Raw genomic sequence first — 17,199 nt, forward strand, 5'->3', positions numbered from 1 at the left:
ATATGTATATATATATATATATACATATATATATACATATATATATATATATATATATATACATATATACATATATACATGTATGTATATATATATATATATATATATGTATATATATACGTATATATATATATATATATATATATATATATGTATATATATATATATATATACATACATATATATGTAAATATATATATATATGTATATATATATATATATGTGTATATATATACATATATATATATATGTAAATATATATATATATATGTAAATATATATATATATGTGTATATATATACATATATATATATATGTAAATATATATATATATATATGTAAATATATATATATATATATATATATATATATATATATATATATATATATATATATATATATATATATATATGTAAATATATATATATATATATATATGTAAATATATATGTATATATATATATATATGTATATATATATATATATGTATATATATATATATATGTGTATATATATATATGTATATAAATCCCGAACGAGAGACACAAAGCCATCCCCCGGTGGGCCCGCCACTTGCAGGGGGGTCCATGAGGGACCAGTGCGGATCAGGCGGCAGCCAAAGGTGGAGACCTCGACTACCCGCGCTTTGGGTGCTTAAAGTGGATATGGGGACATGGTATGTCACCTTGCTGCAGGGGACGCAGCCCAATCTTGTACAGGAAGTTGAGAGATATTGGTGAGAAATAATCAGGTTCACCTCCACACAGTGTGGCTCTGGAACACAGCTCTTTAAGAAAGTTTGGACTCTGGGGTGGGTTTGCTGGTTGCCCCCCAGCTCGGTCGTCACGTGTTGGAGTTTACCCTGGTGGATGAAAGGGTCGCATCACTGTGTCTTCGGGTGAGGGAGAGGTCTCTTGGGCCCAAGTGTATAATGAGGGTATACCGGGAACGTCTGGCTGAGCCCTCAGTCAGGGACACAACTCCCATTTCCAGGAGAGCTTTTCCTGTATCCCGGCTGGAGACATAGAGTGCAAGTGGAACATGTTCACCATCTCTATTGTCAATGCGGCCCTCCGGTAGCTGTGGCTCATGGTCTGTGGTGCCTACCACGACAGCAATACCTGAGATGCCTTGAAGCTGAAGGAGTCTTATTGGGTCTTGTTGGCTTGTAGTACTGGGAGGCTGAGGGTGCGGTGGCCCTGTGTGGTAGCAGAGGCAAAAAGTTTGGCCGGTGAGGCCATGGAAAAGGGCTATCAGTCGACCTTGAGGCAATTGCAATTCTGGCAAACTGTTTGGCACCTTGATTTACCAGTTGGTCTATGTTCCTACCCTGACCTTTCATCATGAACTTTGGGTCATGACCAAAAGAAGATCCTGGATACAAGCAGCCTAAATGAGCTTCCTCCAGAGGATGGCCAAGTCAGCTAAGGTGGCACAGGAATCTGTCTTGGATGCCCCATGGATGCCTTCCGTAGGAGGTATTCCAAGCACTTTTAGGTACCCTTCCCACAGCTTTTGAAGGAACTCGGCTGGTAGGTTGTTCCAAACATCTTGGAGAACTAACCACAGATCTTCTGTAATCCCAGACACACTCGGTGATGTTGAGACCAGGCCTCTGTGGGGGGCATATATGTGTGTGTATATATATATATATATATATATATATATATATATATATGGATTTGTTCCTTTCCACAGAAAGTAATATTTTCTTAATGAAGTATTAAAAAGAAAATAATTCTAAATTTTTCAATTAGAATGTTTTTAGGGTGCTGAAACTTTCTAAGAGAAGGTTTTTGATTTTGTTACGTTGTTCTGTTTTTTTCAGCCACATGAACAACTCAACATGTTTCCAGACCATCTGCCAGAGATTGAGGGGTCTGATGAACTCTATCACTAATTACTGGAATGGGACTAGATACCAGAATAACAGGTAATCTATGATTAGTTAGTTTCAGACCACACAATTTGAGCATTACTATAAAGAGCTATTTTACTGATAATCTCTGAATTGATTTACCCAAACTGACATTTTTGTTATGTCTGTCAACCAGTGTAATTGATTGTCAAGACCAGCATCATGAGATAAGGTAAACTTCATTCTGATTTTGATCCTAAGACCACATGAAAAAAATTTAAATCCAGTCTAACCCATATAACATAAAGTTTCAAATTAATGAATTTACCAAGGATGATCCAGAAGATCCACTGACTAATCTCACTGAGGCCAATGTTTGTCTTTTTGTGTGTCTTAATTTATTAAAGGTATTTTTTGTTTGTTTGTTTTCTATGTTCTCTATAATTTTCCAGATCTGCTATGGAACAGGAAAAGGAAAATCTGAAATCACTCAAACAAAGGTACATTTCTGTTTATCGAACCTAAAAATATTTGTTAGAAATGTCTCTTCCGCTTGGACATTTTCACCAGATTGGGGAACAGAGGAGAAGAGTACAGGTACTGGTGTGCAGAGCTGTTGTAAATATAGTTGGATGCAGTTGGGAAACCTGACTTTAATATCTGAAAACGAGTTGTTAAAACCAGGGCAAGAGAGTAAGTAAGTTAGTAAAACTTTATTTATATAGCACCTTTCATAGACATTAAGAGTCACAAAGTGCTTCGTAGAAGTGCACAATTATACATTAGGATAAAACAATAGAAGCACAAAAAAATGTAATAAAAACCATCACTATAAGGGTAGTGTTAAATATAATAATGGACTGAACGACCTCCTCTAGTCTTAAAACGGGTGTAAGGGACCATAAGAAGATTCTGATTCAATGACATTAGCCTTCAAGAAGGGATATACGGACACAACAGGGCTCTAATGTATCGGGGAGCCTGACCATGGAGAGCTTTAAAAGTAAGTCAGAACCAGGATTTTGAAATTAAAGTGAAAAACCACTGGGAGCCAATGGATTTTAAAATTGGGGTAATATGAGCCCTTCTGTTGGTGCGGGTCAGCGTCTGGAGCAATCACCAGCATCTTAGTCTTATTGGAGTTTAACTACAGAGAGTTAGCGCCAAGTCATTGTTTAATTTTCATAAGGCAGTTCTTTAAAGAGTCCAGTTTTTGAATCTCTGTGGGCTTAAAGGAGCAATATAGCTGGATCTCATCTGCAAAAAGATGATAGGAGACATCGGCAAACTCCTGAAAAATATTACCCAGGGGAAGAACATATAACAAAAATAGAATAGGTCCCTACACAGAACCCTGGAGCACTTCACACAACAAATCTGTAGAGTCAGAAATAAACTGGTTAGCCGAGACAATAAAACTCCCACCGGAGAAATAAGACGAGAACCATGCTAGTACAGATCCTGTTAGACCAGCCAGATCCCGCAATGTTCTCAACAGGATTTCATGAACTACATTGTCATATGCCAAAGAGAGGTCCAGCAAGACCAAAACAGTGCATTTCCCAGCATCTGCAGACATATAATGTCACTTGATACTTTGATCAGGGCAGTTTCTGTAGAACGGTGCTTATGGAAACCAGATTGAAAATGGTAGAAAATCTCAGAATTTTCTAAGAACAAAATAAAATGTTCTGAGACCACCTTCTCTAAACGTTTGGACAAAAACGGAACTTCTGAAATAGGCCGGAAATTACTTAACATAGTAGGGTCCAAATTGGATTTTTGGTTCCACAAAGGCCTGCTTGAAAAAAAAGCATGCTTTTCAATCAGGCTTAGAGAGGAACTGTGTACGGCGTGAGGCAGAGACGTGTGGTGCATACAAACAACTCAGATCAAAACGTTCTAACACGTTTCCTTGATTTTTCTTTTCATTATATTGAAAAGGCTATAACTGGACTCCTACCATTAGTGAAAACAACCTCTTATAACATGTGATAACATTCATAAATGCTGACCCTGGAGTGTTATGATCAAAAGCAGTTTGTTAAAATACCTGTCAACTCATTAAATGTATCCTTTAAATAATGATTTTGTTTTTAGGTTTAATAACAAATTAAAAAATTATCCGTGAACCTCAGATCTTAAAATAGTAAATAAGTCTCTTCAATAGAGTTATTACACACGGAAATCTCAAAATATAAATGGAGGATTCTAGCTTTATGTTATAGTTTTGTCTAAAATGTTGCTTATCTCTTGTTTAAGGATTTGGTGAAAAAATTACAATTTCCTTTTTACTGGCTTTTTACTTACGGTAACAGTTTTTTTTACACATTTTTCTTAAGTATTCTTCCTATTGGTTGATCTGGACTGGTCACATCTAAGATTCAGACATGTCAAAAAATGAAACATAAAACAAGAAAGAAGCTTAAGTCTATCTGGATCAGAACATGGGCCTGATCGATCTACCAATTTGGCTGATGATTGTTTTAGCTCGCATTATTGTCATGCTCTGCCATTTAGAGTTGTGTTTTTGTTTTCCTTTTTTCCTGTTAGGTGTTTTTCTGTTCCTTTAGACTTGTTATTTACTTCTCATAGTTATTACTTTCTAGATTCTTGTGTTTATGTGTTTGTTTTAGTTTCCCTTTAGATCAGGTTTTGTTATTTAGTCTAGTTTCCTTTTACTCTGTTCCCCTTGTTATTTTTCCCTTCAGCAGCCCAGCCTCGTTAGTCTAATCAGTCACCTTCCCTCAGTTCCTCTGCAACCTGCTTCCACACCTGTTATCATTTCCATCTGATATCATGTCATCCATTCTCATTGGTTCACACTCCTTTCCCCTCAGTTTAAAAGACTTACTGATTTAATTCACTCCATCCCTGAATCAAATCAGTGGTGGAGGAAGATGATCTCCTGTGGTGAACTCTGATTCAAGCAGCTGAAAAGGAAGAATTTTAAGTTCAAGTTCAGTTTATTTATAATCACATTTAAAATACATCAAAAGTGCTGCACAAAACATATATAAACACTGAAAAGTTTGAAAGATTTCTTTAGTTTCTCAGCAACACAAGCAAACATTTAATGTTTTTTACTTTAGACATCTAACCTTTGGTTTTTATTAAAAGTATTCAACAGATTGAAGAAATTCAGCATCAAGAACATCTTCACTTAAGGTATGTATTCGTCTTGTTTAAATGTTAAAACCATAATTAAGAGATTCTTGACCCAATTTTAGATGGAGTGACAACAATTGCTGCATCATTCTAAAAATATATCCTTTTTCACTGTCTTCCTGAGTGCTGTTTGTTCAGTGTAGATGATTAATTCAAAATATTCTGAAGTTGTTTTTTTTTATGTTGTGTGTTTCCCTCCACAGATCTGCTCTTGAACCAGATGGAAAACAACCTAAGTTATTCCAGCAAAGGTACTACTGGTACAATGAGCATAATAACAAAGTTACAGCTCACATTTTATGTTGTCAAAACGTGCTCAAAGCTTCCAAAAGCAAGATTTTAAAATAAAATAGATCTTTAATCCTCTTATTGCCCGTCCACATTGGTTATAGTACTTTGACATTGGATCCTACCGGAGGCTTGGGAGACAGAAGGTTCTGCAAGTTTTCCAGCTTGGGGCTAAAATCCCTGAGTTATCTGATGACCACTGGAACCACTGATGCCTTTTTCTTGCAGCTTTTAGTATTACTCTGAGTTTTTAACTTCATTTTCTTCTTTTGGCTGTGACCTGAAGTCTCTGTGTCCATAGCTTCTGTCTTCTGTTGTTTGAAGACCACCATGTCTGGTTCGCTAGCTGTCGAAATATCTATCAAGTACGATCTGACTTGAAAAGGATACCTGCCTGAATAACCAGAGCTTTAAAAGAACACAGTCTCTTTAAGGCTCCCACAGAAAAATCGTGTTTCTTTTAGCTTGTGTCATTTCTTGAATGATGCAAGTCTCAGGAGTGCAGCATGCAGAAAAGCAGTTGATGGTGATTGTAACATAATTTAGAGCTTGAGATATTGCCTTTGTTGAGTACTGAGGTCCATATCTCTCTTGTTCAGTTTTTTCTTCCAGTTCTTCTGTCTCTCTAACATGTCATTGATGTTCTGTTTTTATAGTATTTTAAACGTTTAAGAACGGGCAAATCCCAGATTTTTGATGAGATGGAGAATATAGGATGATGTGTAATAAGACCCATTCAATAAATTAGATTATTGAAAAGTTCATGTACAGGTCCTTCTCAAAATATTAGCATATTGTGATAAAGTTCATTATTTTCCATAATGTCATGATGAAAATTTAACATTCATATATTTTAGATTCATTGCACACTAACTGAAATATTTCAGGTCTTTTATTGTCTTAATACGGATGATTTTGGCATACAGCTCATGAAAACCCAAAATTCCTATCTCACAAAATGATCATATCATTAAAAGGGTCTCTAAACGAGCTATGAACCTAATCATCTGAATCAACGAGTTAACTCTAAACACCTGCAAAAGATTCCTGAGGCCTTTAAAACTCCCAGCCTGGTTCATCACTCAAAACCCCAATCATGGGTAAGACTGCCGACCTGACTGCTGTCCAGAAGGCCACTATTGACACCCTCAAGCAAGAGGGTAAGACACAGAAAGAAATTTCTGAACGAATAGGCTGTTCTCAGAGTGCTGTATCAAGGCACCTCAGTGGGAAGTCTGTGGGAAGGAAAAAGTGTGGCAGAAAACGCTGCACAACGAGAAGAGGTGACCGGACCCTGAGGAAGATTGTGGAGAAGGGCCGATTCCAGACCTTGGGGGACCTGCGGAAGAAGTGGACTGAGTCTGGAGTAGAAACATCCAGAGCCAAACAAATTCATACAGAAATGTGGGATTCATGAAAAAGCATGTTTAATACCTGCTTAAAGGTTATTTGAGAATAAATACCCATAATTTGACAAACGAGCCTCATTAGAACACATATTCTATTTATTATAATATTATTCTAATTGAATATGATTGTACCAGGAAGCATTCGGTTTGACGTGTTGACAACAGTTGTTTAATCCCTGAGTAACAAACTCTCATCTACGCATTTTAAATAGAGACATTTTCACGTGAAATCATAAAAAAATCCTGCAAGGTTGTTTTACTCATCAAAACACTTAAATAAAAATAAAGGTTTAAAAGTGAATAAAATAATATAAAAGTTTAAAGTCCTAGGAGTGAAAGTTAAAATAATTTAGTACATAGATATTCATTTAGTATAAAACATAACTAGTTGTAACGATGGTTTTAGGAACAGCTTCTGGTAGAAACCATTCAGCAACATATTATGTGTTTTATTTTACAGACAAGATTTCAATACACCAGACTTGACATCCCTCCAACAAAGGTACCGTTCTATCTAATGAGCTGAGATGTTATACCATTACAGAAAAAACAAAAAATTAGACAATTGTGGAATATTCATAGTTTTTATTTATTTATCAGTATTTAGAATAACTGTAGGACAAACATAAAAGTGCACATAACAAATGTCTGCTATATGTTATATTTTATATTAGCTGACTGATATAATTTGATTTTTCAAAACTAACATTTTGTGATGCTTTTAAGAATCCAAATGATGGAAGGCTTTCAAAAACAGCTTAAGCTCAGGTACATTTCTTTTTTTTTCATGCTGTGTATGGCATTTCCTTTCATTCTATGCATATAGTGCACATATTTATGGTAACTTTATTTTACTTTGGCGTTTATTTTTTATATTTAGCGTGGGTTTTGGTACTTTGCTTGCATTGCTTGCACTATTTATTTTTATTAATAATTTTCTTTAAATTATCCTAATTGCTGTTCACCTTTTTACTCTGTTTTGCTGCTGTGATAATTAAATTTCTCCCTTGGAGGATGAATAAAATCTTCTCTTTTCTCATCTCACAGATCTTTTCTGAAAGGCAAAGAAGAAAAAGTCAAACTTCTCATAACAAGGTATGTGACATACTAATTTATTTTAAATCTCATATGACAAAAAGTAAAGTATAAATGGTCAGTTCCAGTTCATGTTGGTGTTTTCTAACAGAGGTCTGAGAACATGTGAACTCCATGCAGTGTTTCCCATTGAAAGGGACAGGATCACTGCTGCTGTGGCATATAACAGATTACTGGTATCTGCAGTGCTCCCACTGTTCATCATAAGAAGCGCTTCATTACATCATCATGAACATCATCAACAGACTTTCAGAGATAACTTCAAAATCTTAGTCTTAATATTAACCTTGGAATTTTAGTGGGGCTTGTTACTGATTATCAGATGGCTAGGCTGAAGACATATCCTCCTGATGTTTTATCTTTTCTGTAGCTTTTTTGTTGTATCTCGTCAATCTTTAGTTATTATAGCAAATCATCTTATGAACATCAGAACACTAACAGAGAAACAAATCTAAATGTGGACCAACCTGGATTTGCTCATCCTGGTAATTTTGAAACTAGGCAGAAAGACAGATGTCAGTCAAAAGCTGAACTTGTATAACTACATAAATGCAAAACTATGCATGCATATTGGGGTACGTCCACATGGAGAAAATAAGTTACTTGCCTTCAGACTAGAGCTTTTTGTGCCACCAAATAAAATACAAAAGAAAATACCCTACAGATAGCTAATTTGGTTAGAGCAAAATGTCTAAGTTATGCATCAAATCATGTAGTTTATTTAATTCAGAATACACACCTTATGACTGTGAGCTTTCTAAAAGATGTTTGACATGTAGAGGTTCATGAACCGAACTCAAACTCTTCCTTATTTCACAACATGATTGAGGCTCGCTGAGGAATCTCTGACCTACTCGGCTCTTCCTCTGAATCTAAGGTGGTGGATGGAGGGAGGTGGTATGGTGGTCAAGTTGAACAAGGAGGAGGGTGTGGTGAGGAAGTCCAGAGGCAGCACACTGCAGCACAACTTAAAGACCCTTCCTTTTATTTTATGGTATTATCAAAAGATGATACACTGTCTGTATAGACTGCTTGTAATATTTTTTTGTGCTGATACATTTTTAACTTCCATTGATGCTTTTTATCTCCAAATAAATCTGTTTCCGCATCCTCTGAATAGTTTCTTGTTGAGGTACTCCAGACATTCAATGTTCTCTTCTCTTATTAATCCATTTCTCACCAGAATGTCTTGGTCCACCAACATCTAACCCTGTTAATCTGTTCAATGTCCAAGCTGCCATAATTTTAATCAGACATCTCTCACCTTAAAATGAAGGCTATGTATTATTTAGAATCATAATAAACAAGTGATCTTGTGTGATTCATACAAACTAACATCTGTAAAATTTACTTTCTAAAGGCTTGAACAGATTAAAGCATCGTCCCAAGCACAGAATGAAGATGTTAGGTAAGCATTTCTCTGATTTTACATTTCCTGGTTGACCTTTAACCTTTTTGCTACAAAGTAGATGGATCCTTGTTTCTGCAGACCACAAGACTGAATGATTTTAAAATAATAATGGCACAAAAATATAAATAAATCAGCCTGTTACATTTGTTTTAGTTTATTTAAAACAAAGTACATGTTGTCATGGATTTTAGTTTCAGTACAGTGTGATAAAACTTGTAAGATTTCCTTCAGTAGGGTCCTGGTTTGAATTCTGCCAGGACGACACTATCTAGTGTCTTTTTGCTCCATCCATCTGAGATTTTAAAGGTAGTACCTGTGGTGAGATGACACCCATGGGGTTCTGATTCATCAGAGAAGAAGAAGAAGCTTTGAAGGACTGAAAATACAACATTTATAAATCATTTATATATTAATTTATCTTCATATTGATAAATTTGCAGGTAGAAATGCACAGAAACATAAACTAAATGTATAGTAAATTGGGACCAAACTTGTAAGAACAGTCTAAGTTGACAAATTGGTACTTATTTCATTTAGCTTATTATAGTTTTATGAAAAATACTGAACTAAACTTTCAAACTAAACTTTGAAACCAGTCCAGTCAAAGAAGTAAAAGTTGACCATCCATTTATAAAGCCAGCATACAACAACCTTATGGTATTTAGTTGTCCGATGAGCTAACCCCTCCCTCATCCTCCCCCTTTCTGAGAGGATTGCTCTCCATCCGACGGGTCCAGACTTCCCTAAACCTGGAAGGTCTTACTAAGCAGGTTTACTGGAAAGCTGTTTAAACTGGTGTCGGGAAATGACTCGCCTAACCTCTAACAGCCTGCATCCAAAAGTCCAGCCCTTCTTCAACTGGTGGCATGAACAACTGAGTAGCCCACAGCAGTCATCCACTCATTCCCTAATTTAACAACTCGCACTTGTTGTTAAGGTATTTCACATATATAATTTATTAAAGTTTCTATGAATTCCTCCATGACAGTTAACAGGTAATATTTGTTTAATCATCAAGTCATACCATTAGAATTTCACCTACACTTTGAATTTTGTCTTTATTCTGGCTTCATCTGACCCATAGAAAGAAAGAAAGAAAGAAAGAAAGAAAGAAAGAAAGAAAGAAAGAAAGAAAGAAAGAAAGAAAGAAAGAAAGAAAGAAAGAAAGAAAGAAAGAAAGAAAGAAAGAAAGAAAGAAAGAAAGAAAGAAAGAAAGAAAGAAAGAAAGAAAGAAAGAAAGAAAGAAAGAAAGAAAGAAAGAAAGAAAGAAAGAAAGGCTTTCAACTGTTCTCGCCACTCAAACACGCCTAATTCTACACATATGCTCACCCATGCGCACACACACACCCACCCACTGACACACAGATAATCAAAATGGTTGAAGATCATACAAACACAGGTACTATTACAGCAATGTGACCAGCTCACTTTGATGCTGGATCCAGTCTTGATTTAATAAAGTCAATTACATAATTAGGATTACGTCTTAAGATATCCTTTTGTGTCGAGCAAAAACTGGAACATGTAGGCAACCAGCTAGGTCTGACTGAAATGCCAAGACAGGACACAAGAAAGCAAATGGAGGTAGGAGGTGGTGCAGTACCAATGATCTTCTGTGAAACAAGTCCTGAGAGAACGCTACCTCCTAACTTTCTTACCAATATTAATGATTATGAACTTCTTTGCAAACACCGTCTTAGTGCAGACATGACAATGGAAAACCTTTAGAATAAAACCTAAAGGGTAATTATTGTAGTCTAAATGTACCAAACCAAATCAAGGCACTGGGACTCTGTGTTAAATGGGGCTACAGTAATTTCTGGGATATTTTCTGACTGAAACAAAGATTTTACAAAGGTTTTACAAACACTACATAAGAAATAATTCTCTACAAATATTTGTATTGAAACAATGGCTGTAATATTTAATGAGGGGTATAAACTTCTCATCTATTCTCACATGTCTTTGTCAATGTTTTAATGAAGACCCCAGCCGATTGATGAAGTTCAACAGCAGACATCTTCTGAGAGAAGGTAAACATACGATTCGTTTATCATTATTATTATTATTATTATTTACCGTGTCCTATCTGACAGAGCAGCACTCAGAATTGTTGTCTGAGTGCCAAGAAGAAGCCCAATATATTTACTTTTACAAGTGGAGCATTACAGCTAACGCTATAATGCTCATCTTGATATATATATAAAAACTTTATTAGAAACTGCTTTGGGATGATTTCAGTTGCAATGGACACGGAAACAAAAAGGAAAAAAAAAGAAGCCAGAAAGAGAGAGAGGTCAGGCAAAAAATGGAAAAGGGAGAAAAGAGAAGAAAAAGAATGATGAAGAGAATACAAGATAACACCCTAGAAGACTGCTTCTACACCTGCACAAACATCTACATTGTTACCAAAAAGAGAACAGTACTGAGTGCAAGATGTATTTAGTGGTAACTACGGCTCAGTATACAACATCTGTGAATCTAAACACCTGTGGGTGTAAGTGTGGGCACTCTTGTGGGTATAAGGTTTCTCCATAAAAATTAGCATGTGTGAGGAGCCCAGACCTGCCCACACCAAAGCACCCACCAAAAACCCCCCACCACCAAGAACCACCAATACACTAGCGGGCAGAGACACCAGCAGGGAGTGTGGCCGGGAGGAAATAGGCTCCGCATTTGATGGGGGGCCTAAGCTGATCCAGGAGCAGGAGCAGCTCAAGACTCATCCTGACACAAAAACAGGCGCACGGTCACAATCACACATTCCCACCCTCATGTATTCACATAAAAACACACACAACATTAATCGTCATACACTCACTTCCACTCCCCATACATACTCTATACTCCTAGGTCCAGGTACAGATTCCCCAGAGGGGCAACTAGCCCTAAATATATAATTTTAATTTGGGAATCACAAGGATGTGTGGTTTGTGTGTCTTGGATTAATTTAGTGGCAGCTGATTTTTAATGCAGTGTACTTCAGTTCAGAGCATCTGAAACGAGTTTATTTAGTAGTTGTTTTAAAATTCTAATAAAACAAACACATGGCATATTTGTTTTTGCAAATAAACCAAATATTCAATGTTTAAATTACCTTAAATAACAGTTTACCTAATTGGTCATTTTCTAAGTTTCCGTTTGATAGTGGTTTTATGTTTCAAGCATTTTTAATCAGAAAGTAAAACAGTGTATATCTTTGTGTGTTATCTCTGTTTTCTCTTCCCTTTTTCCCCTGAAAAAGAAAACGTTATGATCTTTGGATTTAATCTTTTGTATTTTAAAGTTAATATCAAAGACATCCTTTTTTTTACTTTTTCAAAATGTCATCCTGAGGCGGAGAAAAATCCAACCACCAATGTTTTCAGTAACAATTTTGTTCCACAGGTTACTTCTGGAAAACAAGGTGGAAGACCGGAGAATAACGAGCCAAAGGTATACACATATGAGGGAATATGAACAATAATGGAAAAATAGTTGAATTTTAAATAAAAGTACATCACACACAAGAAGCAAAAATCTTAAATGATACTTTTAACTTTGAATATCAAAATCTTGTAGAATAGTTTTAGTGAAACTCTTTATAGACTTTCTGAGGACTGAATATATCAAAATCCACCTGTTGTTTTCATTATGAATCTGATGAAACATTTCATAAAAATTAAGAAGAGAAAATCAGCCATCAGATGTAATAGCCCAAATACCCTGGTGGTTCTCTGACCTGTGTCATGACTGAGAAACTGGAACTTTCATCTCACAGCAGTCTCACCCAGACTTACTGAACATGTGTTCAGTGAAGTACTGGTAATAACATCATACAGATGTGTAGATTACTTAAATAGGGGACATCATCAGGGTGGAGTTATTTGGGCACATTTAATGAGCATCGTGATCGACTGGCGGATGAGAGGTCAGAAGGAAAAACAGAGAACCACTGGTCCAGAATGTTTTTATGTTAAAGAAACTCAGCACACAGTTAATGGTAGCAGTATAGCTCCATTAGTGGCTTCATCTTTAAATGGAGCCTGAACCGAGACATAAGACATTTATTATGCGCTTCTCTGTGCAAAAGAGCACAAAAATAAACCCAGCGCCTGGGTTCATGACAGCATTGTGTCTAAAACTGTTATAGTATTATTAGAACTATTATTATAACCAAACCATTCCTATATTCTGATTTGTTTAATTGAAGTCACTGAAAGTATTTAAACTGTAACTGCTGATGTTTCACACAACTTGGCAAAAAGGAAGTCATGAAAGCTTCACTGAGACCAACTAGAGCAAGCTTGTCCAAACCTTTTGTCTCGTGGGCAAAAATCATCAACTTAAAAGTATTTATGGCCAAAAGTATCATTAGACATTAAAACCCTAACTAAAATCATAAAAAAACGTTCTGTAATTTTTTTATCAGCTAAACAATAGTTGAATAAATTAATTCAAACAGATTTGGATGCACCAAAGTTTGTTTTTGAGTCAAAGTCAGTGAATATATGTGGTCATATTTACTATGAAATTAAAGAATGGGCAAAAAAGCGATTTTGAAAAATTAATTACTTGGTGTTATACCTAATATTTTCCATTGTTTGAGATTTTAATTTGTCCATAATAATTGTACCCTAATTAAAAATAAAAAGTGTTCATTTGTATCAACCATTTGTGCTGGCTGCCCAAATTTATATCATTCTTTAATTGCACTAAATCAGTTCAGGGACCACAAAAAGCCCCAAGGCCGCACTTTGGATACCCCTGAACTAGAGCATCAGTCTGCACAAGATGACAAACTGTCCAACACAGAAAACTGCAATTTACATAGCACACAATCTAATAAACACAGTGTGTTATTACATATCATGTGGGGGCACTTGAGATAATCTCCAGAAGCTAAATGTACCTTCATATTCTTGCTAAAAGTACATTTTTGCTTTAACCTCTTAAACCCTATGGTCTATTTTGGAAAAAATGCATACTCTTACTTTATAAGAAATTTCTCAACTTGTACAATGCCTAAACTGCTAATCTTTGTATCAACTAACTAAAAGGTCCTCGAGGATGATGTGGATGTGTAAATTTGACAGTAAATTATTCTGGGCCTTAGTAAAATAAATTCCGCCTAAAAAACAACAGATGTTTACATACAAAACCTCTTACTCTTGCTGTAAAGAAGGAAATAAATACAATAGATTGTAACTACAACATCTGAGTGACATCTGTAGCCAGTGTGGTGTCAACACAACAAGCAATCAAAAAGTTAAACATGTTTTGACTGAAAAAAATCCAGACGGACCCCTTTTTGGGGGTCATTTCAACACAAATATTGACATTTGGAATTTATTCTTGAAATTGAAAATGTGGAATGCTATTATATATTTGGTCATAAAACTACAGCTTTTCCTTGGATATATTCAAAAAACAGATTTTTCTTTTGAAAAAAAAAAAATCTTCTGATGAAAAAATCAGCAAAGGTAGGACAGATTTTATATGCTTCGCTTGGTTTTGTTTATGTTTTTGGGGAAATTCGTTGAATGCCCAGCTGAAGAGTTTGAGATTTATCCAAATGAGTTTGACTTCGATGTATTCAGTGTATTGTTGGCTTTCATTAGCAATGCGTCTTTCGGCGCTGCTCTGTGGGATGTAGAACCCAGGCCCACTGAAACAGAAACTTGGTCATTTGCATTCTGGCTAGCTGCACGCTTTTTTGCATGGTGTTTGAGCTGTGGTCAATGCATGCAAGAATGAAGTAGATACTTTTGTAGAGGAGTCTCAGATGAAGATCTGGATATAAGATAAGGGTGTGTCAGTCTCAAAGTTAGTCAGCTATGAGTGTGGTATTGTTGCTAAAGACAGCAGAACCCACAAGTCCCCTTATAAGGGGACTTGTGGGTTCAAGAAACCATGTGAGAATAATGACCTGCATAAACAGGAGTATATAATTGGGGCTGTGGGTGCTCAAATAATAATTCACTGTGAGAAACAGCCAGTCAGTCAATGTGAAAAAAACCCCGACACAGGGCCCATAACAAGTTAAAAGGAAGGGAAGTTGCCATGACATGTTTTTAAGTTAGCACAGGCCAATATTGGACATAAAACCAAATGTTCACATGGTGCTAGCATTGTTTTGTTCAGCCTGACTAGAGTTGGACTCCTGCAGTATTTTCTTCCCTTGTTTGCTTTGTTTCTAAAGGTTCATCCTGTGGATGGTTTTCATTTTTTTCCCCTGGCAACAGTTCTGCTGTTTTATAGTGAAGGCAACAGAAATACTGGGGGAAAACGGAAAACTGAAAAACAAAAATTCAGTGAGGCTTTTAATCCATGTATGGTTCGTTCTTTGGTTTTCCCGTTTCAAAACAAAATGGCAAAAAGAAAATAACCGTGTTGTTTTCTTTCTTGTTTTTCTGTTTTTTAAAGCCTTAAAGGTAAAAATGTAATATTGAACTTGACACATTTGGGGTTTTGGAGGCAGGACCAGAGCGCAGATCAAAGCGAGGCAGCTGCTTGGTTAGAGATAAAAGTTTAATAATGAATCCATCTTACAGGAAGGTAGGCAGTGAACAGAGTACTAAGCGTGAAGCAAAACTATCTTCAAAAACCAGGTCCAGTAGAACAAAACAGAAAACTGACTATTCGGAAGAACTCAGGAAGATAACAGGGTAGTTGTCGGGAGGAACCAGCGGAGAGCAATGTGAGCAAACAAGCTTATATACAGAGGGAGGTGGAGTATGGAACAATGAAGCAGGGAGGCAGGTAATCAGAGGGAACCTGGAACAGGTGTGAAACAGGCTGCTGGGAAACTGAGGGGAATGGAACTAATTAGATTAATAAACATGAGGAACTGAACAGGAAAGAAAACTTGTTCTACAAATACGACGCTCTGCCCCAGCAACCCCCCTCATCTGTGAACTGAACTGTATGGCCGTTTGATAAAATTTTCATCTCTTTTTTTTCAAGGACAATGGCACCTCCGTCAGTGTTGACAGTCTAATTCTTTGCACACACGCTCATATTGAAATATTCGCACCTTCACGACTCCACCAAGCCCCTGCGAAATCTTTGCTAATGTGTGTTGCTTTCCCATGCTGAGGTCCTTATTTTTACCTAAATGTGGATTTCATTTCTTCTCCTTTTCATAGATTTTTTAGTTTTTTTGGATTTCTCAGAAGGATTACTGGTGAAAGCAAAATATTACTAGTTGTTAAGAAATTTGAACAAAAGCTGTTTTACACCAGTGACTCAGCTTCCTTAGTCAGAATTCAGTGATTGCTTAGTTAAATTTCAATGAATACAAACAACTGTTATTATTGGACTACAACTGCATTATACCAGCGAACCCAAGGATCATTCTCTCTCAGCACAAGATGCTTCCCCTTACATAGTGGACTTAATGATATAATTACCTCTTTAGAAAGATTGGTTTAGAATCAGCTCTTACCAGTAAAACCCAAAAGATTATTAATGTTATCTACCTTCTGTGTTTATTTTCTGTGTGATTTTAATTGTTCTTCCTCATGTACAGTGCTTTGAATGTCTTGTTACTGAAAAGCGCTTTATAAATAAACTGATCTTACCTTACCTTACAAGAATCTAGGGAGTAATAACTAACGAACTAAACTAAAGAACTAGAGGAACAGAAAAAACATCTGAGCAAAAGTAAACAAACACAAACTCTAAATGACAGATTGTGACAGAACTAATTAAAAATCCACAGTGATTGACTTTTGCTTATCTAAAGCAAAGATCTACAAGTTGATGCACTAAACCCCTTTTTATAAGATGCAAAGGTAGCACAAGCTGATTCAAGAAATTTTTCATCAGAATATCTAACTTGAAGAAGAATGAAAGAATGAAACAGTATCAGATGAGCTTTTATTTTAAATAAATTTAATAGACATCTACAAATGCAGGTTATCCCTGCAAAACCTTTGTGAATAAATAAGTTGTGTGACAGTCTTTATAATATCTGGCACAGTGAAAAT

This window comes from Girardinichthys multiradiatus, chromosome 7 (genome assembly GCF_021462225.1).
Source record: "Girardinichthys multiradiatus isolate DD_20200921_A chromosome 7, DD_fGirMul_XY1, whole genome shotgun sequence".
In the NCBI taxonomy this organism is placed as follows: Eukaryota; Metazoa; Chordata; class Actinopteri; order Cyprinodontiformes; family Goodeidae; genus Girardinichthys; species Girardinichthys multiradiatus.